The sequence below is a fragment of the Symsagittifera roscoffensis genome, chromosome 8 (genome assembly GCF_963678635.1).
Source record: "Symsagittifera roscoffensis chromosome 8, txSymRosc1.1, whole genome shotgun sequence".
Lineage (NCBI taxonomy): Eukaryota > Metazoa > Xenacoelomorpha > Acoela > Convolutidae > Symsagittifera > Symsagittifera roscoffensis.
The window spans coordinates 35,318,712-35,346,507 of NC_087069.1; positions in this window are offsets into that span (position 1 = coordinate 35,318,712).

Genomic DNA, 27,796 nt, shown 5'->3' on the forward strand with positions numbered 1-27,796 from the left:
ATTTATTTTCGCGCGGTGGTTAAATTTAATCCCTTCCAAACTTTCCCACCACTAAATAAGTATGGTTATATCCGGCTGCGGTTTTCTCGCATATTTTATCTAAAAGCTAATCCTTTTCGTTCATATAAATATGAGTTTACGTAAAGTACCATTCATATTTCCTTTTAAAAATTTTTGGTAATTATTGTTCGTTTCTCTTTCTTATTTCATTTTCAAACTTATTTCCAAGTCTCCCTTGTTTTCGACTTGCACCTTTTTGATTCTTTTAGCCTTACTGTTAGCTTACTTTGGGAAACTAAATACGCAATCCTTCGCTCCTGCTTCAAGGGTAAGTTGCAATTACCAGTCTCTTTTGCGCCGGTCTATTTAACTTAAAACAATGTTTGTTGAATGTTTTATATTTACAAATGTACAGCCGTAATTCCAAGTAACAAGACAATTTAGCCGACATTTTCAAGTGAAAAATTTTATTGATCAATTTTATCAAGTTTTCTTTTTTTTTCGGACTAGAACGAACAGACGCTTCTGTTAGAATGAATGGATTATTGATAGGCGGAGGGTCTCTTGAACTGCTAGCTGCGCTTTCTTCTTGAAGCTCAACCTCCGTATAGTTTTCTTGAAGAAAGCCCCAATCTGGGACCCGGAATTCCGGTGATTGGCAGCTTTCGCTGTTTTCGCTGCTATAAGTCGGGGTATTTGTCAACTGTGAGTTTGCCCACTCGCTTTCTTCCGCAATGGCCTCGAAGAACACATTTTCTTCTGTAGACTTGTGTCCAAAGGGCAATGTAGCTATCCCGTCGAATAGTAAGAACCGCTTACTATCGAAGGGTGAAAGGGCAATTCGGTTCTGCGCTATGGTTATGTTGGTATGGGCTTTCGATTTTTTTGAGTAGTTGTATATAAGAAGGGTTTTTCCACTCAGTAATGTTTCCCTGAACCTCTGGTGTGTAAGCTGCTGCTGGGAGTGTTACACTACTCCTTTTGCACTCCTCTTGCTAGTTGAATCTAAATGAAGAACAAAGATTAGCCCATAAACATATTTTAGCTTTGTAAGCCCATAAAAATTCGCAAGCCCAGTTTTAGTATTAATAACGAAAACGGTTCCCAAATCTGAATATTTTGAAGACTCAATATGTAATAACATTCCAATTTTTTCAATTCCAAAAAATTTAAATATCTTTTTTCATTCCAAATCACAAAAATTCCAAATCGTATCATTATCAAAAAATCATTCTCTGTCAAAATTTTAAATTTGTTCACGTCAAAAAGTACAAAAGTGCGTTTGTGGTGAGCATTTGTTTAAAAAATTTTAACCGATGAATGGTTCTTCATTTTAAGTTTTTAAATGAAGAATCAGAGCCTTTCAGGGCTCATTATGTCTAATTAAATTGACAGGGATCAATAAAAGTTATTAATTTGGTCCCAACAAGATCCAAAACCCCAATGGATGGAACCCTTAATGTAAAGAAATGGAGGGGACTTGGAGAGGTGCTTTTTTTCAATACTAACCTGCAAATTTCAACGAGCAGAGCTTTGGTTTCAACGCGATGAATTCTGCAAGGATTTTTCCCGCCGCCTCGTCCTTACATTTCAATACAACCTTCTTATTCACATTGCTGAATGAGAAGTGATCGCTTGGGTAGTTGGAAAAATCGAAACTGTCGGTCAGTTTTTGCAGATCTGCGCATACGTCTTTGGTTTTTATCGCATAAATAAACGAATCTGTGTCACTGTATAGCAGTTCAAGGTTCATGCTTGCTTTCATTTGCCCATAATGAAAGTAAAACATGAATCTTTTCGACAAATCCAAAATACTTGCACCAATTATTATGGGTTTGTCCCACAAAATACCAGTTACAGCAAAACAAACAGTAGCAACTTCCTCGTCGATTATCTGGAAGCTTTTCATCGTGCTCAAAGCTGTTTTTTGAAGCAATTCTATTTCGTTTCTAATAATTTCTAGTTTTTTGCGTTCTAGTTTTGATTCCATAGTTTTACCGAATGCTGAATTTACGATGAGCTTGTAAAATTTCTCTTCAAATTTGTTGCGCGCTGACATTCTCAATTGAGTGTTTAAATCGACAAAGGGCTCCATCCATTTACCTTGACGAAATTTTAAGACCTTAGTCAATTTGGTAACTTTTAAGCCTAGTTCTATGTAGAGTTTTAATGTAAGGTAGTGCAGAACGTAGCCTTCCTTTGGATCTAATGTTTGAACCAGTTTTGGTACCTTTGGTAGCGACGTGACCCCCATCTCTCCTAACATCTGTATTTGCTCGTTACTTAGTTTATCCGTACCGATAACTTCACGTGAGGGCTAGCGGGTAGTCTGCAAAGTGATCTTGAGGTTCTTCAGGTATACTGAGATCCACTTCCAAAATGTATCCCCACTCAGTTTTATCGTTGGTTTGCAAAATATATTCGAGACTTTCCTAAACTATTGAGAAGTCTTTGATGGGAAGGGGGCAGTGTTTCATAATACCCCCGTATAAATTGTTAGCGTCTATATTCAATAGATAGCTAGAGGGCTCTTCAGGATTGTAGTCTTCGAGGTATTTGTTGTTGGCTTTAAAAAAACGGCGTGCATATATCGATGACATCCCTCCCCGTATCGTTTTTTGAACCATGTTCAAATGCTCCCTTTCAGTAAGTAACTTGAGGTCTGCATTGCAGAGTTTTAAGAATGCATCGCCCGAGAGGTTACTAGCCGTGAAGTAGCATGCACAATCTAATCCGTACGTTTCGTAACAAACTTCACGAAAGGCTTCGAATACTGAAGCGAGTAGTCGTACGTCCGTTGCTAGGTATATATCATGGTACTCGCCTAGTGATGCGCATTTCATTTCGGCGAAAACTTTAATGGCATGGTTGTACTGATTTTTCGAAACAATTATTTCCCCTCCCTGTAAAGTGTTGCTCCACATTTTTCTAGGTGGCAGTCGGGTTTCTCGAAACATTTCAAAACTACTAAAGTATGAATACCGGTAGAAACCTTTTTGTTTTAGCAATGCTATCTGTTCTGATGAGTAACCAAGTTCTTCAAAGTAATTTTCCAGTAGGAAAAATTTTTCTTCCGGCAAGTATTTGACGAGTTTCGTAAGGGGGGACAGCATGAATTTATTGGAGTCTATGAAACGTAGATTTTCATACACTTTTTTGAGTTTTCCGTTTTTATCGGTGTATGATTTGATATAGACCGACATAGTGAGTGATATATACTTCTCCTCAGTGGAAGGGATCACTGAGTAAGTGTTTTCGGGGTTACTGTTTGAGAGCGCTTTTATAATGAAATGCGGATCATAGTTTGACAAGTTATGCGCTATTACGGGTATATAGTTCGCCGTTTTTCGATTGATATTGAATTCGTTGTGCGCCCACCCCAAGAATTTGTTGGTATAGTGACAGTGATCAAGTACAACTTGGTCATTGTCAGCAAATTCTGTTTCAAATATCCAACAAGTGTGCGCATCTTCACGCGTGCAACTTGGTGTGCCAGTGAATGTGTAATACTTTCGTTTTTCGAGGTACATTTGTTTCACCAAAGATTCGATCGAGGCGATCAATTCCTTCATAACATTTTCTCCTCTCTTCAGTTCAAACTTTTAAAATTCGCGCTTCCCAAATTCAACAACCGCGAGAGCGTAACCGCATGGTTGATGAATCTCTAGTGTTTGGGTGCTAGATTTTTCGGGGTCGGGTTGCGGTCCGTATACGGGTAGCAGTAGCCATTCGAGGTCAAAGTAAAAAACTCTCGGTACATACCAGCGGGCAGTTAAATTTTTGAAACGATGAGTGTCCTTTCCCAGTTTTGGCATAGTGATTACCACTCCCTCGTCTTGGTAGCACATTTACTGGTGCCTTTGTAGTGTATCGATGGATGAACATCTATGGAAGCATTTGTGGCAAATTTGGTTTCGGTCTCTGTGTAGGTTTCCACGCACATATTCCACAACCCTCATCAAATCAGTGATCAGCACATAGTGATGAGTTTGTCCGTTGCTGAGTAGTAGTAGGTCAATACATAGATCACTTGAGTATTTGCTGGACACTCTCAAAGGTAGCAATTCACCTTCATTGTACCTAATGAAAACAAACAATTGAGTGCTCGGGTTTCTGGATGAACGTAATGTGTTATACATGATTAAACAAATGTTTTGTCAAAAAAATCAATGCTCACCGGAATACATTGACTTGACAGTTGTTAAGTTGTTCAAATCGGTCAATATCATATAGTCCCATTGGCATCTTGTACCAGCCTTCAATTTTCACAACATGTTCTTGGGAGAGCTTGTAATTTTTCAGTTTGTTTCGATGTTGGTAGCTTTGGGCAGCAGGATAAAGAGCAGATGTGGTCTCTGAATATCGATCATGGTACGCGGCCACAAAGCAGTATAAAAAGCACTTCTGATCGTTTCTCGTTTTAATGTTGGTGAAACCCTGTTTTACCGGTTTCAATGAATCGGGAAGTTCAATATCTGAGCCAGCACGGATAGGAGAAAATGCTGCTAAACTTACAGCCAGCTTTTCAATGCGCTCCACAATCCAAACGCTACCGTGAGAAGCGAACGTGTTGATGGCATTGATCATATGCTCAATCAGTTACAAATATGTCTCTTTCTCGATTCCATTGAAGAAGACATTGATCATCTTAGAATTCAGATATAACATTGTCTTCTCGTGGCGTAACTCCCCGTCACCAGTTTCGTTTGTATCGCTCGAGAACTTTATCATACTCACGTCCACATGCAGTTGAAATTTACAGGGTCCTTCCTGCACTCTTTCGTCAATCAACGCATCAATTTCATCTTTGTTTCGCATGATTACATTCATCAGATCCAATTCATCCTCCCTAACGCTCAACCCGTATCGTCTTAACTTTCCTCTAAACGCAGATTCAGTTGGAGCAGTTGATGTTCCCACCTCATTTCCGGGAGTCCAAATGGGTAGTTGATGGTTTTTCGACATATGTTGCCGGAACTTCTCAACCGAGAGGAAGATTGTATGACAGTAGATACAAAGACTATCAGTTGAGACGTTGTGAGCTAGCTCGACATGCTCCCTAGCTTCCGCCAGCGAGCTGAAGGATTCTCGACATTCGTCACATTTAGTTGGTGGCGGTGGGGCTGCGAATATCTTATGGATATTTTGTTCATGTCGTCTCAAGTTCCTTGGTGAACTAAAGACTTTCGAGCAGGCGACAAATGACTGGTGTCTGTTTTCCACTTGAGTTAGGCATTGTTGGTTCAAGATTGAGTGTTCAGGAAAGAAGAATTCTTTTCAAGTTTAACCAAAGCTGATTTTGACAAAGCAAAAGCGAGAAGTGAAAAGTTTTTCAAAAACAAAATTTGGATCAAGACTCAATTAATTAAACTCAATTACGTGGGTGGAGCATAAAATTAACAGTGGCTTTGAAGTGGTTGAGGTTTTGGGACTTTATATGGTTTTATGAAATGACTGTCAATTCAATTTTGGGTAAATGACTCAACTGTATGAAACAGTATATATGCTTGTGGTTAGAGTAGCTGACAATTCCCGGAAGGGATCAATCCGGGAATGTTATTTCTGTTACCTAAAGTGTGTGAATGTTAACACCCACTGCTATTATCAACTTCCCTGTTTAGTCAACTTGACTAAATATTGAAAATATATTTGAATTTTTTTGCCATGTTTTTTGTTTCAAAAAAAATGGTAACCCACCAATCAAGTCAAGCAAGCGTGCAACTTGGTGTGCTAGTGAATGTGTAATACTTTCGTTTTTCGAGGTATATTTGTTTCACCAAAGATTCGAGCGAGGCGATCAATTCCTTCATAATATTTTCTCCTCTATTCAGTTCAAACTTTTAAAATTCGCGCTTCCCAAATTCAACAACCGCGAGAGCGTAACCGCATGGTTGATGAATCTCTAGTGTTTGGGTGCTAGATTTTTCGGGGTCGGGTTGCGGTCCGTATACGGGTAGTAGTAGCCATTCGAGGTCAAAGTAAAAAACTCTCGGTACATACCAGCGGGCAGTTAAATTTTTGAAACGATGAGTGTCCTTTCCCGGTTTTGGCATAGTGATTACCACTCCCTCGTCTTGGTAGCACATTTACTGGTGCCTTTGTAGTGTATCGATGGATGAACATCTATGGAAGCATTTGCGGCAAATTTGGTTTCGGTCTCTGTGTAGGTTTCCACGCACATATTCCACAACCCTCATCAAATCAGTGATCAGCACATAGTGATGAGTTTGTCCGTTGCTGAGTAGTAGTAGGTCAATACATAGATCACTTGAGTATTTGCTGGACACTCTCAAAGGTAGCAATTCACCTTCATTGTACCTAATGAAAACAAACAATTGAGTGCTCGGGTTTCTGGATGAACGTAATGTGTTATACATGATTAAACAAATGTTTTGTCAAAAAAATCAATGCTCACCGGAATACATTGACTTGACAGTTGTTAAGTTGTTCAAATCGGTCAATATCATATAGTCCCATTGGCATCTTGTACCAGCCTTCAATTTTCACAACATGTTCTTGGGAGAGCTTGTAATTTTTCAGTTTGTTTCGATGTTGGTAGCTTTGGGCAGCAGGATAAAGAGCAGATGTGGTCTCTGAATATCGACCATGGTACGCGGCCACAAAGCAGTATAAAAAGCACTTCTGATCGTTTCTCGTTTTAATGTTGGTGAAACCCTGTTTTACCGGTTTCAATGAATCGGGAAGTTCAATATCTGAGCCAGCACGGATAGGAAAAAATGCTGCTAAACTTACAGCCAGCTTTTCAATGCGCTCCACAATCCAAACGCTACCGTGAGAAGCGAACGTGTTGATGGCATTGATCATATGCTCAATCAGTTCCACATATGTCTCTTTCTCGATTCCATTGAAGAAGACATTGATCATCTTAGAATTCAGATATAACATTGTCTTCTCGTGGCGTAACTCCCCGTCACCAGTTTCGTTTGTATCGCTCGAGAACTTTATCATACTCACGTCCACATGCAGTTGAAATTTACAGGGTCCTTCCTGCACTCTTTCGTCAATCAACGCATCAATTTCATCTTTGTTTCGCATGATTACATTCATCAGATCCAATTCATCCTCCCTAACGCTCAACCCGTATCGTCTTAACTTTCCTCTAAACGCAGATTCAGTTGGAGCAGTTGATGTTCCCACCTCATTTCCGGGAGTCCAAATGGGTAGTTGATGGTTTTTCGACATATGTTGCCGGAACTTCTCAACCGAGAGGAAGATTGTATGACAGTAGATACAAAGACTATCAGTTGAGACGTTGTGAGCTAGCTCGACATGCTCCCTAGCTTCCGCCAGCGAGCTGAAGGATTCTCGACATTCGTCACATTTAGTTGGTGGCGGTGGGGCTGCGAATATCTTATGGATATTTTGTTCAGGTCGTCTCAAGTTCCTTGGTGAACTAAAGACTTTCGAGCAGGCGACAAATGACTGGTGTCTGTTTTCCACTTGAGTTAGGCATTGTTGGTTCAAGATTGAGTGTTCAGGAAAGAAGAATTCTTTTCAAGTTTAACCAAAGCTGATTTTGACAAAGCAAAAGCGAGAAGTGAAAAGTTTTTCAAAAACAAAATTTGGATCAAGACTCAATTAATTAAACTCAATTACGTGGGTGGAGCATAAAATTAACAGTGGCTTTGAAGTGGTTGAGGTTTTGGGACTTTATATGGTTTTATGAAATGACTGTCAATTCAATTTTGGGTAAATGACTCAACTGTATGAAACAGTATATATGCTTGTGGTTAGAGTAGCTGACAATTCCCGGAAGGGATCAATCCGGGAATGTTATTTCTGTTACCTAAAGTGTGTGAATGTTAACACCCACTGCTATTATCAACTTCCCTGTTTAGTCAACTTGACTAAATATTGAAAATATATTTGAATTTTTTTGCCATGTTTTTTGTTTCAAAGAAAATGGTAACCCACCAATCAAGTCAAGCAAGCGTGCAACTTGGTGTGCCAGTGAATGTGTAATACTTTCGTTTTTCGAGGTATATTTGTTTCACCAAAGATTCGAGCGAGGCGATCAATTCCTTCATAACATTTTCTCCTCTCTTCAGTTCAAACTTTTAAAATTCGCGCTTCCCAAATTCAACAACCGCGAGAGCGTAACCGCATGGTTGATGAATCTCTAGTGTTTGGGTGCTAGATTTTTCGGGGTCGGGTTGCGGTCCGTATACGGGTAGTAGTAGCCATTCGAGGTCAAAGTAAAAAACTCTCGGTACATACCAGCGGGCAGTTAAATTTTTGAAACGATGAGTGTCCTTTCCCGGTTTTGGCATAGTGATTACCACTCCCTCGTCTTGGTAGCACATTTACTGGTGCCTTTGTAGTGTATCGATGGATGAACATCTATGGAAGCATTTGCGGCAAATTTGTCGTGATTTATTGGACAGGGTTGTAAACCATGTTGAAAAATCAAGAAAAAAAAATATTTTGAATTTTTTAACCATTTTAACCTGAAAATGAATAATATTAAACGTGAAATCTGTTAAAGACATGTAATTTTATTATATATAATGCTTTATACTGGCTCATACACTCCCTAAAGTCTACTCCTAAGAGTCCTGGCTAACCCCACCAGGCTGTAGACGCATTAGAGAGAGAGAGAGAGAGAAAACAAAAATAGAGAGTGTAAAGAGCCAAAAGTAACTATGGATGATTAAACGGCAGAATTGCTGGACCTATCCATAAATAGCTTTCTTTTGAAAAAGCTATATCCCAAAAGGGATATTAATGGGGTTTATGGATCGTCAGTCCTCTCTCTCTCTCTCTTTATCTTTTTCTCTGTTAATATTTATATTTTAAAAACTATTATGATAAAACATAACAAAAACATTTTATGTTTTTTGTTTCAACATCATTAGATAAAATCTTAGGAAGAGTATTCAGTTTATTTTTTATGATTTTTCGAAATGAGCACTAAAGAAAATTGATATAATTCAGTTGGATTTGACGAGAAATTTCTCAAAATTTTTACTTTTAGACTTTTATGCCGACTTTTTAAAGTTATTTTGATTTTTTTTCTATTTATTTTTTCTTTTGTTTTTATTTCCTTTCTATTGATTGAAAATCACAAAGCAAACTTTAAATTAGAAAAAAATCATAAACAAAACGTAAGCAAAGATTCAGCCACAATAATAAAAAAATAATTATCAAACCAAATAATAAACCCCCAAACTGGTGCACTCTCGTTAGAAACAAAGTTTTTTGAGTTTTCAGAGACCTCTAAATTGCGGTTTGCGTTTTTTCGGCGCAAAGCAAGCATTGATAGGCGGCGTCTCAGCTACTAAATTTGGTGCAGTGGGACTTTGACTGCCGGAAGAAGAAGCAGAAGAAGTATGCTGCTGCTGTTGTTGAGTGATTGTAAAAAATATCCGGTTTTATTGGGGTTTTGGGCGTCTGCTGGTCCTCATCTTTTTTCTCTGTTGAATCTGGTGATTCAATCGACTCAATGTTCCAGTAGCTTTCTCGCTCTGCTAAATCTCTAATGGATCCTTCCGGATTTTCGTAAAAGGGGATCGATTGGCAATCGTAGTTAAACTGTATTTTTCTCGGTGAACGATCAAGGCAAGTAGGGTCTTGAATATCTGTGCGCTTCAGCGCGAATACAATTCAGTCACACAGCAACTCTCGTAGACCTGTTTTCTGTTTTGTATGAGGATACCAATTTGATCTAGCAAATAGTTGGGTAACATCATATGGTTTTTAGTGACCCATTCATCGCATTCTCTGCTTCCTGGATCAAGATCGTTCAAAGGACTTGCTTTTCGATGACGCATTTTCGTTCCTAATGAACCACTACGATAGAATCTGTGTTTAGTTTGGTACAATATAGCTCTTTCAAGAGAATTAATTGAAATAATTTGCAGTGGAGTTGCCATCGTTGAAAGTTTTGTTTTGTTTGATTTTGAGAGATTGAATAAAAATAGTGAGTAGATTTAGTTTGACCTACTTTTTTTAGTTTTTAATTGCTGGTGGTCTAAAATTTAGCCAATTACCAAAAATCTGGTTTTGTGAAATTTTAATATGTTTTCAGGGCTTTTGCAATTAAAGTAGAAATGTGAACGCTTTGAAAATCTATACTTCAAAGAAACAGCATGGCGCCTTTTTGATGATACCCTAAGCACATAATGACAGAAATTATACACTCCAAAGAGATAACATGCATGCCGCCAGGGTAAAAACGTTGAGATTTATGAGCTAAAACGGGAATTTGCCAGACAGATGCAAAATATTGCTATCTCTACTTCAAATAGAGTGCATGACGCCTTTTTTATGTCCCCCGGACGAGGGGCTTTAAAGGTCTCCACTTCAAAGGGAGTTCAAGTATGCCGACATGTAACATTAACTGAGATTTATGACCCATTCAAGTGCTTTCCATACAGAAATGACAGATGCAATAAACACGCTTTTATCTTATACAAATCCAATTGCAAAAAATAATTAAATTCTCCCGCTATAGGCTGAAGGGGCGCCATAAAAGTAAATCCACAGATATTTGTTTATCTTCTATCGAATTCGTTATTCATTTCACACTATCATAAAACAGTTGAACCAACAAGTCACTACCGTTACCACCACCACTATGTACTCGTCGCTAGAAAATGAAACAGACTTTTACGATGATTTTCAAGATATATCTTCGGGAGAAAAATGTGTTGTACGGGTTGGAACGAAAACTTTTGACAAAACGGGTACATATATCACAGTTAAGTTATATAAAAAGAAAGAAGATGGTGTATTTAAATGTTATCAAGCAGTGATCTTAACGACAAGAGAATTTGATTGTTTGGGAGATAATTATTCAAAGATTAAAAAATTAGTTAAAAAACAAACTTCTTCTCTTCTTCTTCTTTGCCAGTTACGCTCTATGTAGAGCCTTGGCGGGTATTTACCGTGCATGACACATTTTTGTGTCTCGCTAAGTTTGACTTCGTGATCCATGCCCCGCATGAGTCGCATTGTTTGTATTCTCTGGTTCGTATTATTGTCGTCTCGTTATTTCTGTTTATCGGTGCGTTTCGGCAGTTGGTTTTCCTGTGTCTAGCCATGTTTGATACAGACACACTCTTTCCACAGTCGGAACATACTCCTCTGGGGGCTCCGCCGCAGGCTTTTGTGTGGTTTGTCTGACTGCTCTTTTCCTTGAAGCTTGTCTTGCACTTGGGGCAGGCAAACTCGAGCGTGGTTTCTCTGTGCATTCTGCGCTCGTGTTGCACAAGCCCTGCCTTGCTTCTGCAAATTTTGTCGCAACCGGTCCACCTGCAACTGAAGCCGACGTCCACTACTCTGGTTTGGCTTCTCGTGGGCTTTGTGTGGCCTCTGGTGTGGTCGCACATGTCTGTCTCCCACCGTGTCAGATTAGCTTTCCGGTTGTTTATGAGTGTCTTCCACGTTTTCCTGTTTTTTGTCAGGTTTTCGATGTTGGTCCAGTCCTCTCCTGCTTCTCCAATCAGCCGTTTCCAGTATGCGATTAGTCCACCGGTCAGTTTTCCATTCTCGGTTTTCTCCTCAAGCCATCTCCCCAAAACAACTTTCTTCGTCATCCTTTCGTTTGGCATACGGAGAACATGTCCAATGCGCTCCAGAGCTCTTATCTCCACTTTGGAACGGATCGATGTAATTCCAAGCTGTCTCCTGACCTCATAGCCATTGACGCCCTCTTCTTGCATACGAACGAGCGGCCTTTCCGTTGTTCCATATGTATCTGTAGAACCTTTCTACCACGCTCTGGAACCGTTGCAGTCGAAAAGAAGGGACGACTCTACGACCGCTTGTACGACGAGAGCTCATGTTCTCTTGCTCAGCTTCGACTTCCATAGCCATTTCTTCACCTTGGCCCAGGCACCATCAGCACGTCTGATTCTGGCTTCGCGGTTCTTCTTCTTTCCTATCAAGGTACCCAGCATCCTGGTGTTCTCTGCCGTCTCGCTTGCAAACCAGATGGTTTCCTCTTTTCCATCGTGACACTTCTCCTCGAACTTCATCATCTCCTTCTTTATAGTCTCCTTTCCTTCTTTCAATTCTTCGCTCCAACCAATCAATGTCGAGTCGTCTGCAAATAGGGAATCAGTGATGGTGAATTTTTCGCACGCGCTGCTTCTCGTCATTCTCGTTGCTTCGTTGGCTGGGAAGCTACTACCCGGTTTCCAGCCCCAGTCTAGTCCGCAGCGTTTGTTCGCGTCTTTGGCCTGTTTTTCCCTCTCCTCAGCTGCTTTTCTCATTGACTCTGCGTGGTAGATGTTGAACAGGATGGGGGACGTTGCGCACCCTTCTCTTAGACCACGCGCCGGCAGCCACTCGTCGCTCAGGCCCTCGCGTCCCTTAGTCCTGTAGCGGGTCCTCTCGTGCAGGTCTTTCAGCACTTCCGTGACTTTCTTTGTCATGCCCAAGTTCTCTAATATGCTCCATAGGCTATTGACCCTCGGGTAGGCCTTTGTGATGTCAAGCAACAACGTTCCCGGTCTGTCCTCCGTCTCGTCGTTGCTGTTGCCAATTACGCGTCTGGTTTCTTCGTCGATCCGCAAGATTATCTGGGTAGCGTCACAAGTAGATCTCCCCGTCCGGAACCCGTTCTGGTTCTCGCCAAGTACCTTGAGCTCCTCTGCCCACTCTCTGATCCGAGACGCGAAGATGCGGGCGACTATTCTGCTGATTAGAGGGAGTAAGCACACACCTCTGTAGTTTCCCCTGTCCATCTTTTTGCCTTTCTTGTGTAGGGGGGATCATCCAACCATCTGTCGTTTCTTCAGGCCATTGAGCGATGGGAGAGTCCAAGTGGTGAAGCATTCCCTGGAACAACTGTCTCTTTGCGTCGTCGTTTAGGTTTTTCACTGCGCTCACTCTGACGCTGTCGCAGCCAGGGGCCCCGTTCTTCATCTTGCCGAGCTCCCTTTGGAACTCGGCAAATGTGATCTCTCGTTCCAAGTGTTTTGCCGCGTTCGCTGCTTCCTGGTCTCTCCTCTTTGTAGTACTTGCCGCCGTTTCCATGATCTCGGAGATTTCTCTCTCGAAGCGGTTTTCCGAAACTTTCATGAAGTGTTCCCTAAATTCGTCAGGACTGAAGTGTTCTTCTTCAAAGATCCTCAGATCCTTGCATCCCAATTTCTTCAGGATTTTGTACTTAAGTTTTCCAGGCGACACAGCAGGGTGTTGAGCTGGCTAAGACTGAGAGGCGAGGAAAGAACAAAGACGGAAAGGAAGAGAAGAGAGACAAACAAGAAGAAACCAAAAGTGGGTGGACAGAGCTACGATGATGGGGAAGAGGAAAGCGACCATCATTTGGACGTGGAACATCCAAAGGGCGAGAGTCACTTTCCCGAGGAGAAACCGTTTCGCCGAAATTCTGAAAGAGGTGACAAAGAGAGAGGTGGAGGTCATCCTATTCACGGAGCTTCACGAAGAGACGGATGGTCTCCAATGGATCAAGTCGGGAGACTTGTACGAGGTCCTAGTGCACGGCAAAAAGAGCGGCATCTTTCTGAGAGACGTTTGGGCGACAAATTGGAAGGACCAAGGAAACAGACGAAAACATGGCGAGAGAAGCATGTCAGTGGATGTGGATGGGGTCAAGTTTGTCGCTGCGTACCAGTCACTGTGGACCGCCGACCCTGTGGAGTTCGCGAGTTACAGGGAAGAACTGAACGAACAGATCCTCGGATGCGACAAGCACATAAAACTGATCATCGGAGGCGACTGGAACTCTAGCATAGGCGACACAAATAGGAGGACACAGGACAAGGTGGCCGGAGCATACGGCCTTGGCAACACGAACGCCGCGGGCAACGACTTGATAAATTGGTGTCATGAACACGAACTGGCGTGGACAAACTCTTTCTTCCGGCACAAGAAGAGGGGAACTTGGAAATGCCCAGCTAGGAAAAGCTGGCACGAGATAGACGGTTTCATGACAAGACAAAACCAACGTAGCCGTTTGGTGAAGAACGTGAGAACAGAGACGGTCACTGTCTGACCACCAACCGAAGATGATGGAGAGCTGGCTGCAGAAACCGAGGAAGGAGCCCGAGAGGAGACAGCAGAGAAGCACAAACATCAACTGGAACAAGCTGAGAGACCCGGCCACGAAACAGCAGTTCCGGACATCGGTTGGCGAGGCATTGAGTCGTTCGGAGATGACGTGGAAAGAACTAATCAAAAAAGTGAGAGAGGCGGGAAAAAACATTTGCGGTCATGTGGAAAAAACAAACCTGAACCCGTGGATGGATACACACAACGAGGAGATCAAGTCCTTTCAAATGAGGATCAGCCAGGTTACGAGAGCCATCGAAACTGCCGAAAGACTATTGGAAAGTAAGAAAAAATTATTGGCGAGAAAAAACATACGAAAAGAGTATAAGAAGGAGAAGAAAAGATGGGAGCACGGCTGGTGGCTTAACTTCGTGGAAGAAGTCAAAGAAGCCGAGCAAAGAGGAGACACAAGAAAAATATACAACTGACTTTTTTGAACTGGTTAAAAAACAAACTGGTGAAAAGACTTCATCTTCTTCCTCCTCCTCCTCATCCTCCTCAGCTGTAAATGATAAACATCATAAAAGACGATACACGTCAAAACGATCAGTCCGTCCCATAAAAAGAATGTCCTGAGAGTGGCGTTGAAAACGATGCGGATGATGAATACTCGAAAAATAAAAGGTGTAGAGTTGCCTGAAACAAAAAAAAACGTTTGAATAATTTGATTTAACCAGCAGAATGGTTGAAGCTATGTATGAGCAGTCGCTTGAATTTTTAAAAAAACTTCGAAAGAATTTTAATTTTTTTATTCTGAACAACGAACCCGACGCCTCACAACTCCCTCTAAACACAAATTTTGCATTTGCAACCCACTCAATTCAGAACGAGTCTTGCGCCCAATTGCTCGACAATGACCATCCCCACATCCATGTTCTCATCGAAGTAACCAAGGATTGTGCCGACGTAGTGAACAAGATGACCTCAACCACTTTCGTTGTACCTTGTCTACTCTCATCTTTCAAGCATCTAAGATTGGGTTGCGGTAAACTTCACCTATCAGGACCCCTGATGGAAAAATTAAAAATTGCTGTCAACTACAACAACTCAACTGACATTGGTGGTGGTTCTTTAAAAGAAGATTGCCACAAGTTTGCTTTGCTTCACAAACTTGATCCATTCAAATTCAAACTGATTTAATCACTAATCTAACAATTGAACGCTTCATTAATATTTTGAATGGTGATAATGCCGCCGAGTTTTCTAAAATTATTGATATCATTTTGAGTGGGTATGGTCAATTAGAGATTGATTCAAGTACTTTGTTTGTTAAATTTATAATGGAAAATATATTTAAATTCTGAAAACGGTTTTTAGAGCCTGCGATAACGCCAGTGGCAAGTGTTCTAGCAACCATAAAACATGTTTTTTTAAAATAAATTATAAATCATTAAAGAATTGCATCAGTATCACAAAGTTATAACATCATATGTTTAGCAAAACGCATCATGTCATGGTCGTCAACCTTGAAACCTATAGGAAGTTTAGATGAAATTATAACACGGGCAACATAAATACAATAAAGTCCGCAAAAGATCGAATTAGCTGATTGGATTAGGTTATCATCAGTATTTGGTTTCCCTCATTATTAGAACGTCTCATATTTTGGTATACATGTGGATAGTTGTGTAGGCTTCGTCCAAGAGGATCTGCAAAAAAGATTTGACCACCAGCTTGAGCAAACAGTAACCAATGAGTTCCTGGCTGGTCTGAGTTTGATGCGTTCACTATCATGAAAGTATTGTCACGTTTCAATATTGTATTAAATGCTAAGTTAGCGGGGATTGCAAAATCGATGTTTCAAATGCTTGCATTGGTGAAGAAGCTCAGTAATCTGTAAATTGTCCGTTTTTTTCACCGAGTCAACTCATTTGAGTGTTTTTAGCCATTTTTCTATCGGAACACACGTAAACTGTTGATGCACGCTCTCCCATGAAAAATAGTTCTACATTTTTCCCCAGCGGTGCATCAAACTTCAGTTCTACTGAAATGGTGCAATTGGTCAATTCAGGATGAATAAAGTCATGTGAAGCCTCCTGATTCAATGTGAGATCAAATGCCTTAATATAATGATTGTGATAATTAGCCAAACTGTTTCCATGACTATTGTTGAAAACAAAGTCTAGAGCTTCCAATGTGTTATAGTATATTCTTTTGTTATCAGTCGTTGACACAGGAGTTCCTGCAATGGGTAGACCGTTTCGGTAAACAATGATTTCAATCAGCTGAAAATTTTGATAGTGAAACGGGTTTGTTCGGTTAGTTCCCAGGTATACTGTATTCGAGCTCATTGCTGAAATCATTCGACGAACTGGCTCTTTGGCAAAAACGTCTTCTTGTCGCCAGCTTTGCACACCAGTTGTGGCCAAAAAAGTTCTCGTTAAAACATCAATAGAATTGTATATTGCGGATATTTTCAACAGAGTTTTTCTATCGAGGATAGCACAAAATCAGTTACTGTCATTTTGTGCACATATAGGTTAGCCTCAGTGATTTCAACACGGTAATGTTTATCTCTATGCTCAGACATGATAACAGGGTCATTAGGAGATCGTCTCAGAGAAAGTCTTATTGTAACACCGCTGATAAGATGTTTGTCACATGTTAAAAAGTCACAAGCAATTTTACCAAATAAACGGAATTCGGTTGATGCAGCTTACGACTCGTTTATGTTCAGCGACATCTTCAGCTCGCCCATTAGCACCATCAATATCTGATGGATTATCTTCATAATAATAACCTTGACAAGCAAGCCATGTTTTCTTTGCATCATTACCATGTGAAAATTCGGTCTCAATAAAACTCTTATGGGCAAAATTGGCATTGGTTGTTGAAATTTTTTCTCCATTCAAGAAATTGTGCATTCGGAAAATAAAATGAAAATGGATTGTTAACCAAATATGGGATGTCTCGTTGTGCTGCCTCTGTAGCTTGAGTTCGCAGTACCTTACCATTATTTTGAACAACGCGTGCTAAAGTCTCCAAGCGAGTTCGTTGAAGATCGATAAAGTTGTTTCAATCTCCTAAAACTTCAAATTCGAGCATAGGACCATCAGGTGAATAAGATGGACCAATTTTTTGAGTGAATGCATTTTCAAATGTAACGAGTAGAGGAGGCTTTTCAAATAAATCTAATGAGCTGTGAGTTGCTTCAGTTGGCAATCATTTAGAAATCTTTTCGTACTTTGGTGAAAAAATTGGAGCGACTTCTCAGTGGAGTTCGTTTCTTTGGAATAAGAGCTTTTGTTTTTCTTTTTCTTGTTGTTGTTGTTGTTGCTGTCTTCCGTTTTCTGCTCATATGGGACTTACTGCGTTCAGCTCCAACTTGTTTTTTGATTGTGTTTTTTACTGTGTTTTTCAAGGCTTGTTTGGGCGTTTTCTTCCTGGTTGCTATGTCTGTTAATTCGGGTGCTGCTTGAACAAGTAAATCTTTTCCAATACGTTTTGCTGCTGGTGCTATAAATTTCCGAGATAACGGAAACGCTACTCGACCAATATCCATAGCCAGAGCACCGAGGCCACTACCCCGCTGTCTGTAATGTCCTGAGAAGTGAGGCATGGTCGCTTGTTTATGATAGTATGCCTCCACAATCTTAATCAGAAAACTTTTGAAACATTAAAGTCAAAACAACTCTTTCTCCTCCTCCCGCAAATGGTACAAGTCTACCGGTTTCTGTTCGAAGGTTTACTGCAATGCTCTGGATGTTATTCACGAGGAGTTTTTTATAATCCAAGTTGTTAAAAACTTTGCGATGATTTGGTTCAATGGTGCAAACGTAACCGTTTTTCACTCGTCGATTAGTATCAATGACTCTGAGCAACGATGCTTTGGTATCACCCACAATCTAATAATGGATTATATCCAAGTAGATAAACATCATTTGGGTTCCAGTAGAGATATCGACAGGGTAGTCGGAAATGAAGTTTTGCGATGTGAGAGTGCTATGGATATGACTGGATTCTTTATAGCCGATATGGTAGCCCGTTCCATCTCTTATACCTTTGAAACCTAGAATACTAGGAATTTGTGGGCTCTCAAAGGTAATGCCTTCCCAATAATGCATCCAAATTGAAAGATGTTTGGTAATGGGGTCGATGCTATAAGTGAAATTATCAAGATCAACCTTCCGATTGATTTCGTTGAATAATTTCTCGATTTCGCCATATTCACCCTTTTTTATTTCAATTTTCTTTCCATCATATGGTCTAGATATTTTATCTTTGGCCACTTCAAGACTTGCTCTAACTTTGTCTTTTTTATAGTACACTATTTTAGTATCTGTTACATTGTTAAAATGAGTGGGAAACGTTATTTCTGACAATGCAACTCTCCATTCGCCTTGCAGATCAATATGTTCATTCAGCAGGTTTTTAAAACTCGCTAGTGAGTTGTCAATGAAGATATTCATTGAGGCTGATGACACCAATGTAATACTAAAGGAATCTTTGTCACCTCCAAAGTTGCTAGACATTGTTTAGCTTGACCCTTCCTTTTCCAATACTCTGATTAGTTCGGGCTCATAAAATTTATCCTCAGTTGGTTCTCTATCAGCTTCGATAAGATTAAAAGTCGGTGGGTTCCTTGTTCGTATGTCAAATATTTCAAAAACTTCGTCAGTGAAGGATTGTTTATAACCTTTTCGAAAAGGGATGTCAATTTTTGCTATTCTCACAAAATCGCCAACGTAGAGCTTTGGTCGGCGAACTAGTTTCAATGATTGTTCCGCTCTTAATGAAATTAGACGTGGAACATCCTTTTTTGTCACTTTTTTGGGGGCTAATTTGATGACGCGGTTTGTTCTCGAATTTATTGTGTTGACAAAGACTTGAAGCTTATCGATGTAAGGGTAGGTCCATTTGTCCTCAAAATACTTATAAATCAAACTTTTTAGTGATCGAATGTTCCTCTCGGCGAAAGCGGACTTCTTTTCACTCTCTGTTGTGTATGTTTTTCTCACATAAAGTTTTGAATGACCCCTTGAACTCGGTGCCTTTATCTACCCAGACTTTTTTCGGTTTCTCTGTCTTTATCATTTGATTGGACGCTTCTGCAGTTGTTGTGGCATACTTTGATTTCAGTGGCTGCACGCGAAGATAATGGGACATGCAATCTACTGCAACTAAAAGATATTTGATATCTTTGTTGTATTTTGCTAGTTTATCAATATATGCCAAATTTATTGACCATATTTCGTTTAACTATCACTTTAAGCCGAGCTATTTTGCGGCGAACTGTTCGGTATTTTGTATAAGATGGTTCTGTATGTAAAAAATGTTTAGCTTTTGGTCTTGGTATGACCGTTGTAGCCTTCAAAATTTAACACTGCCGAAGAATGCTGGTCCTTTATCTGTGTAACTCTTTTTCAAAAGTTTTTCCTCAGTTGGTGTAGGTTTCCTGTCTTTTACTTTTCGTCTCCGTCTTTTCTGACGTTAAAGAATCTGAATCGTTATAGGGCGTACCGTACGATTCAGTGTCGTCTTCGTCTTTCTCTCTTTCCTTGACTCTTTCCGTGGTGGCTTTCTTTCTTGTTTTGAGTCGTTTGGTTTGTTTTGATGATGGCTTAATACTGTCGAGGGTTTTTGTTTTGCCCGAGGTTGACAAGGATTTGGTTGGACTTTTGGTTCTTTGTTGGGCCTGTTCTTTAATCTTTGACTGAACCGCGCGTTTGGCATACTTGTTAATAACAGACTCTTCGGTAAGTTCGAGAGCGGATAAAATCATTATGTAAGCAGGGTTGTGTAGTATTTTAGTTTGCTGTTGTATATCATACAAAAACGATGCTGCTTTGAGACCGGTTGGTACATTGTCAACATAAATTGTTTCATCCATGGCGTTTATTGAGACTCGAGTTGAGCTTTTGATAAGCTCCAGGATATTTTTAGCTCTCGTGAATTTTTTATCCTCCATTATTTGCAATTGTAATAGAATGCGTTCAAAGTTTATTTTATTATCCTTTCGCTCCATCTCATCCACAATCCGCTTCTCCTCTTCCTCCCCACCTTCCTGATATTGATTAACCTCATCTTCTGTAAGAAGTCCTGATGATTGTTCCCCAGGGTCAACAAGAGGCGTTGAGGGAGGTGTTGGTGGAAGGGGTAGTGGAAGAGTTTCAGTCAATACTGAGTTTTGCTTCGTGGGTATTAGAAGTCTCATGCGGTTCAAGTAAGATAACTGGGGCTTTTTGTGTTTAATTGAACTGTTAAGTAGCACGTGTGATGCATGCGGCTGCTCACGGATATATGTATGTTTTGGAATTAAAACAAACTCTTCTGCTGCTACGTTTTATGCAGATGGTAAGTATCTGTAGCAGAAGTAAAGTATCAGTCTGATCAAGTTGAAACCTTGTTTCGTTAGAATAATTGCTCGTTTTCGTTCAAGTTTTGTTTTTCGGCTGATTAAAAGTTTGTATGCCACTTCGAAATTTTCAATGTTTGGAATATTAACAGATACATTGCCATTGACTACATTGAGCAAACATTCACATATAACTGAAATAACTTGAGGATTTGTTGTTTTTCTAATGAAGCTTCGGAGCTGGCTGGGATTCAATTGTACCATGTGCTGCAGAATAGATAATTTTTTCGCGTTCATTTTTGAGAGGTGTAACCTCTGCCTGGTTTATTGGTAAGTAAAAAAATTGAGGGACCAGGTGGTGTAATGTTTGAACAATATCTCAAACAATCGGATGTACGCGGATCCAAGTCGATTAAAAGATGACCGTATGTGTCTTTTGTAGCGAGCTGATAACAGTTTCTCAAAAATTTAGTGTTGTTTAATTGTCTTCCAAGATGATCAAGTTGCTGAAAATCAAAAGGTGATTTGAACAGAATGATGTGTGATGTGTTTAAATCAATTGTTCGAGAGCATCTGCTTTGTTGGAACAAATTATGTTTAACATATTTTACATCTAGTCCTCGGTGTCTTCCTACTGTCGCAAGTTTGACAAAGTCTTTATCGTTATAGATTTCTTCGCATGAATCATCAAAAACTAGAAGAATGTTATCAAGTTTTCGCAAACTGTCAAAGCCATTGAATTTTATGAAAGTTAGATCAATGCTGTGGGTATTGGATTTTTCACTATAAAGAGGCTGAATCTCTTTGTAAAAGTATAGGGCTCTTTGAAATTTGGGATAAAAAGTTTTTCCTTTCAACAATTTGAATATCAGCTCTGTTTTTCCAGAACCCGAGGGGCCCACGATGGCTAAAAAAAGTCTCGTAGATGTATCAATATGATTATACATATTCTTGGGTTTGGTAATACATAACCAACTAAACCCGATAAAATTGAGAACCAAACTGAGGTTTCTTCACAAGTTAACTGCGTTAATGAAAGTTTAAAGATACAAAAAGCCAATAAAATTAGAATTACCACCATAAAAACAACTTCAGACCGGGGTACAGTCACGTTATTGCAAAATTTTCATGATTTTTTCTCCATATGATTTTCGTCATACAAAAAATCGGTAACTATAGTTCCATCAGTCTCGTCTACTACTGTGTCATTCATTTCAATTTCCCTACCGCTTTCTCTCACTCTCGAGCTTGCAGAATGAAATATATATATACATATATAAAAAAATTAATTAAGCATCTGAACAGTAATAAATTTCATATCGTGTATAACCTGTATAGACACTCGGTTTATAATCATCATCAAAATCATAGTGCAATTTCAAAACATAATTGGCCGGGACATGATCAGTTTTGGCTAGATACACAATTTTCTTCACAGAATCTTCTCTTATTATTTTTGAATCTCATTGGGTAGTTCACTGATGGTTAGATCCATTTGAACTCCTGGTTGACGTTTGGGTACTAAGACTAGCTTGGGAAGACAAAGACCGCGCTTGCTGGGTAACATTACTGATGTATTTGAATCGTTGAAAGTAGATGAATTGGTCAATCACGGGGAAGAACCTCCTCAAAGTGCACAACTATTCTTCAGAAAGTGTAACTTGTTCTTTTCGTTGAACTACTTGGCCTCTACAATCAATGCGTTCAATACTGGTCAATGAAATCTTTATGTTAATTTCTGGTGTCATCCAAGCACAAAGAACTGAATTTGGAGAAATGTATGTCTCCACTTTCCCCTGACGCTCGTTGTTGACACTCATTATTCAACCAATCATAGAACGCTTTCGACTTTTTTAAAGCACAATGATTTTTAGAGTTATGGTGCGGTAGGTGTTTGTTACAATTCACAAAATTCTTGAAATATAATTGTTCGACTCGTGGACAGCCCAAATCGTCAAGATTCACAACTTTGCGGTCTAAGTATTTGGATAAAAAATCATCTTTTTCTTTTCCTTTGGCGTAGAATACAGCCTTGGGGTTTCTTAAGACAAAATTTTGAATGATTTGGTTCAAATTCAGGTATAAATAATCACCGCTATCCCAATGAAGTCCGTGCAATTAATTTGTCAGCCAGTTGTAGGCTTTTTGTTCAGATTTTGGAAGGGAATTGAAATTAACTGGAGGTAGAAAAATTAGGGAATTTCTGTAGTCGGAAGTTGTTATAGCTAATTCTTTTACTATAAATGTGTTTTTCTTGTGTCGAAATTCCTCAAAATCCAACACAACTGATCTTTCCTTCAGCATTCTAATAAATGGTAGAGTTTCGGTTTCTTCAGTTTGATATACAAACAAAACGTAATTCCACTCAAGTGACCAATCAGACTACTGTTGCATTTCCATGGTAAAACATAGCAGTATGTGGGACCAGTGTTATAAACTTCGCGGACAAAACCGGCGGCAACGTGTAAAATAGCTTGCATTTGTAAAATTTTCGAATCATTTAAATATTTATCCAAAGAAGAATTGCCTATACCGATCAGACCCCCATAGGGTCTCAATTTGATAGCAACATCGTAATTTATATCATTAGTAGTTGAGAAGAAGAACAGTGAACATGCAGCTAAGAAATGATTTCAACGGTTGGTGTTTTCCGGATAGGTTTTTTTCAAATTAATAAAAATTTCATAAATAATTTCCAAGTCTTTTGAAGTAACTCTACGTTTTTCCATTTTCATTTTTAATTTTTTTCCAGCACTTCTCCGACCTGCTGAATTTCAAGCCAGTGGAAATGAAAGTAACCTTCTAAATACCACTTACTCACTCCTATATCTCTTTGATATATGTTAAAGTAAACCTTCTTACCCTCTTATTATTTGTCACGTCCTTCGTCCTTCTCAAGCAGGTCAGTTTTTTAATGAGGTCTCAAACTTATTCAGTTGAACAGTGGGAAAGTTTGGAAGAGATTAAATTTAACCACCGCGCGAAAATAAATACCAAAGTTTTTTGTCTGTCGGGTGTCCTAAGAGAGGGGTCTTTTTATTTCGGGCAGGGTACTTTGGGGTCTTTAAAAAAGATGGGTCCTTTTGGTAGGACCCCAAAGACCCCTACCGTCGAAAAGACCCCCCTAAGGACACACGGCGGATTACAATACTACTGTTGCGAATATCTAACCGCGCTTTCAAGAAGGCATTCTTGGTTGAATTGCTGCTTCTATCCGCCCAACTGCTTCTTTCAGAAGTTGAGAAACTTTGTTATGAAATTACGGGGCCTGCAACGTGACAGACGAGCTGCTATCTCCAGAAATTGGGAAAAAATATACAAGCTTCATGGCAAAGTATTTTACGTTATGAAACCCTTAGAATTACAATGCTGAAAGGAGAAAACAAGAAACAAAAATTTTTAAACGAAGAAAAAAAAGATCGTACTGTTTGTTGATCAGTCATTCCGGGCTACAGTTGATAGCAGTACCAGTAAAATCAGCAATCAGTGATCTTTCAAAGAGCTTGAAGTCATATGGAAACATGATCTAGGTGGGTAATTTTGGTCATAAAGGAAACTGAGTCCCAGAATGGATCGGTCGTACAATTTCATGAAAGACTTCGTCACAACCATTTGCAAATCTACTGAAGTATCTACAGAAGAAAGGAAAAAATTCAAAATTTTACGGACTTAATGAAAAAGAAAATACAAAATGTTAATTACTAGGACTTGATAAAAACAAAACTTGATAAACACTGCCAGTCTCGAAAAAATTTAAACAGACATACGTCGAATATAACTACAAGTCAGAGATTATAACTTGCACTAAAATTGGAAGAAAAAATTGTTGCAGCGTTGTCTAAGAATCAATTGGTTGTACAAAAAATGGCTATACAGCGCTGGATGCAAGATAAAAATAGCTATATAAAGCGACGGATGAAAGAGGGAAATTAAATCAACCAAGAAACCTTGTTTGAAACATCCGAAGCTGGATTTTATTAGCGCCGATGCAGTGTCATATAAAAAAGAAAAAATTATACAACCACTAAAGTAAAAATAGCAATCAATTGAAAAACTTCCAGCTTCAAACATGAGTAATGCACAGCTTATCAGTTTTCTCAAGAAACATTTGTCATTTTTTTTCCTAATCATTGTTTCAATTTTGTGCAATCCAAAAAAAATATCGTTTAAGTAAAAAGACATTCGTTCTCAGACAATCACTAGAGCTGGGTTGCTCACTAAGACATTTGCAGCTATTCTGATACTGTGGGTTCTTATGGTGTGGCCTCATATCTTCTATTTGGCATTCCAGATGGGCAGTTGGGATTTCTATCATTTTTCGTCTGTGATGCAAAGCGGGAAGTTTTTTTAGCTTCAACCCAACGAACGCAATTGTGAAATTTCAGAAAACTTAAACAAAACATGGATGCGCAGATGCATCACACCTCAGGCTAAAACATTATCTTACGAGTGTTATTATGCAAAAGCTATCTTTCAAAAGGTTTCATGTGTTTCAACAAAAACTTTGGCAAAATCATTGTGGTTTTAGTTTCAGTAAAGTTTTTAATTGTTGATTGCAGTTAAGGCCACACTCCCCAATTTTACAGTGAAAACTAAAAATCCAATGTTTCAATGATATTTTTTCTCAAAAGCAGACAAAATTCATAATTCTAAAATTTCTTTGAAAAACGACAGGAAACATCGTGTTAAGATTTTTTGATAAACAAGCTTAATTTTCAGCAGCTGGACGCGGAAACACTAAACTTGGATGAAATCTCGGCGGAAAAGTTTGTAGTTTGGTCCTTAACCCGTGAAAACCCGGGTCGAGATTCCGCTCCGAAATCGCTCAAGATTTAAATGGTTTGAGCGGTTTTCCAGCATGATTTGACCAATTTGAGCGGTTTGAGTGGTTTGGGTTTTTTTTAGGAAAAACCGCTCTAACCACTCAAATTTTGCTTTAAAAAAACAGTTCAGAAGCCGCTCATTTATCGCGGCGGTTGTGTAACGGTTTTTTATGCAAGATTTGAGCGGTTTTGAGTGGTTTATTAAAAAAAAGCGATCAGAACCATCAAAATACCCGGAAAAGGCAATGTGGCGCTAAGAAGCAGTTGAAGTACTTTAAACAACTTGAAAAAATCTGCTCAAATTTAGTCGACCAAAGCAAGATTCTTTTCGAATGTCTAGACCACAAAAAATGTGCTCGACCTTGAAATACCACGCTGTGCTAGAGTGGGCTGCATGCGATTCTCTAACAAAACCGCTCAAAACGCTCAAATCTTGCTTCAAATCAAATAAAAATTGCGACTCGGGCACATACAACAATTGACATGAGACTGATCTAAAAATAGCTCAAGAGCCTCAGCTAATCATCTCAAATTTGGCAAACCTGACAACTATCTTCTCTGTAAAAGATTGAAATGCTGCGCGTTTATTCAGTAATAGCAAAAAAAAATAATGGCGACCGTGTTGAAAAAAAGATACGTGGAAAAAAAACTATCCGGGTTGACAAAAATTGCTCTTCATACTGTTTCATACTATGGGAAAAAAGCAAAATAAATATTTTTTTTTTCAAAAGAATAAATTGAACAAATTATAATTACAAGCCTCTTTTTGGCTGGAAAAAATTTAGGGGCAGATCTAGGATGCTCTCGGGAGGGGGCGCGGAATTTCAAGAATAAAACAAAAATTTTGTCAAACGTTTTCTAGGTCCACCAAACTGATTTTCGAGCTCTCCCAGTGGACTAAAATGAGTTTGCGTCCGGTGTGGCTTCATATAGTAATTTCTGATCAGGTACACCGCCTGTTCGACACGCCATCATATTTTCGGCCGATTAAATTCGTGCAACTTCTTAGTCCACTACCAACCCTAGCTTTACTCTTGTATATCCTAGTCTCAATAGAGTATACTGGTTTTATGGTAAGGCTTAGAATCTGGAAGTCGAATTTAGGAAGAGCAACTGTTTGCAAAATTAAATTGGTTAGAAAGACTTGTTTTAAACTGGTTCCCCTATCCGGGGTTTAGAGAGTTTTTGAGTTCTAAGTTCTGTTTTGTGAAGGATGGATAGAGAAAGACCTTTTGGAGTAGATTTTTAAAAGGATTGAAGAGAGAAGAGAAACAATTGCGCGTGTTGTAGTCGTTTTGTAGAGGGTGAAGTGGAGCGGTTGCTCGTGATGTGAGAATAGATACTGTGTACCGTAGTTGAATTGAGTGATCAAGTCAAGGTTGCAGCTTGATAATTTGACGAGTCGCTCGATAAAGTAGAACGAGACTAAGTGCACTCCCAGGTAATCAATGAATAGTGAGATAGGGTTTGACTTTCTGAGTGAAGTGCCAAGTGACTAAAATCCGTATGTCTGAGTTTTTGCTCATTGGGTACATTTACTGCGATACTAACTCCATGCTTTAAATTCTGTGAGGGTTGAGACTGCGGCAAGCGAAACCAATAGACTTGCCCTTCCAGAGTTGGATTGTCGTTGACGTTTCATCTCCCTTTTGCTGCTCGTTTCTTTGCACTGGGAAATATTTTACATATAATATAAATATAAATTACATATAAATAAAAAAAACAATTGATACAGTTTAAATCTGGGTTTACTCTAGTTTGAGTACCGTGAGCTTTTTCTATACGTTCGTTTCGTTTTGTGCTATCAGTAAGCTGCGTTGGGTAGTTTAAGCTCAATTGTAATTCCTTTCATGCTATTTGAAGGAAAGTTTTAAGACGCGCGAGAAGAAGTTAGATTTACTAACAGTCAGTTCGTCAAACTAGAAATTCATTTCTGAAACAATTTTACAGTGGCGAGTTTTACGAGTGCGTGAAAGAGTGCGTGAAAAGTGGGCTTCAAAAAGTGAGAGATAATTTAATAATCAAATAGTAAGGTTTTTAAAATCATAACTAATGGCGATCGGGTTCAGAAAAAGTCCATTAGGGAAGTTAGTCTTGATGGTGGGTGGAAACTGAAAGTTAAGCAACCGCTCGGATTACGTTTTTTTTGTGTAGAGTGGTAAAAGAATTTCTAGTGCGCGTATGATGTTAATTTCTTCAGATATTGTGGAATCTTTGTGGTTAGAGCTTTCGAAAGATTATAAAAATTGTGATTAAACTTAAAGTGGTGGTTGTTTTCTAAAAGGGCAATTTCAACCAGTTGGATAAATTCAAGCAGGATAATCCTGGGGAGACTTCAAGTGTGAAATTTATAATGAGGGTGCAAAAAATATACATTTGTATAGAGGGATGATAGTTGTGAAGGATGCCGTGAAGATAAGTTGTCTTAGGCAATAAGTGAAGTTAATAAACTACAGTGATTTGTATTTAGAGTTGTTAAACTCGAAGCGGTGATGGGGATTGCGAGATATGAACAGTGCAGAAAGTGGCATTGAATAAGCATGTTTTCGAGAGAAGAATTAATACCACGCTCATTGGGTTCTATAAAAATAAATGTTACTTGAAAAGTCAAATTTACTAAAGTATGATTGATAAGCCT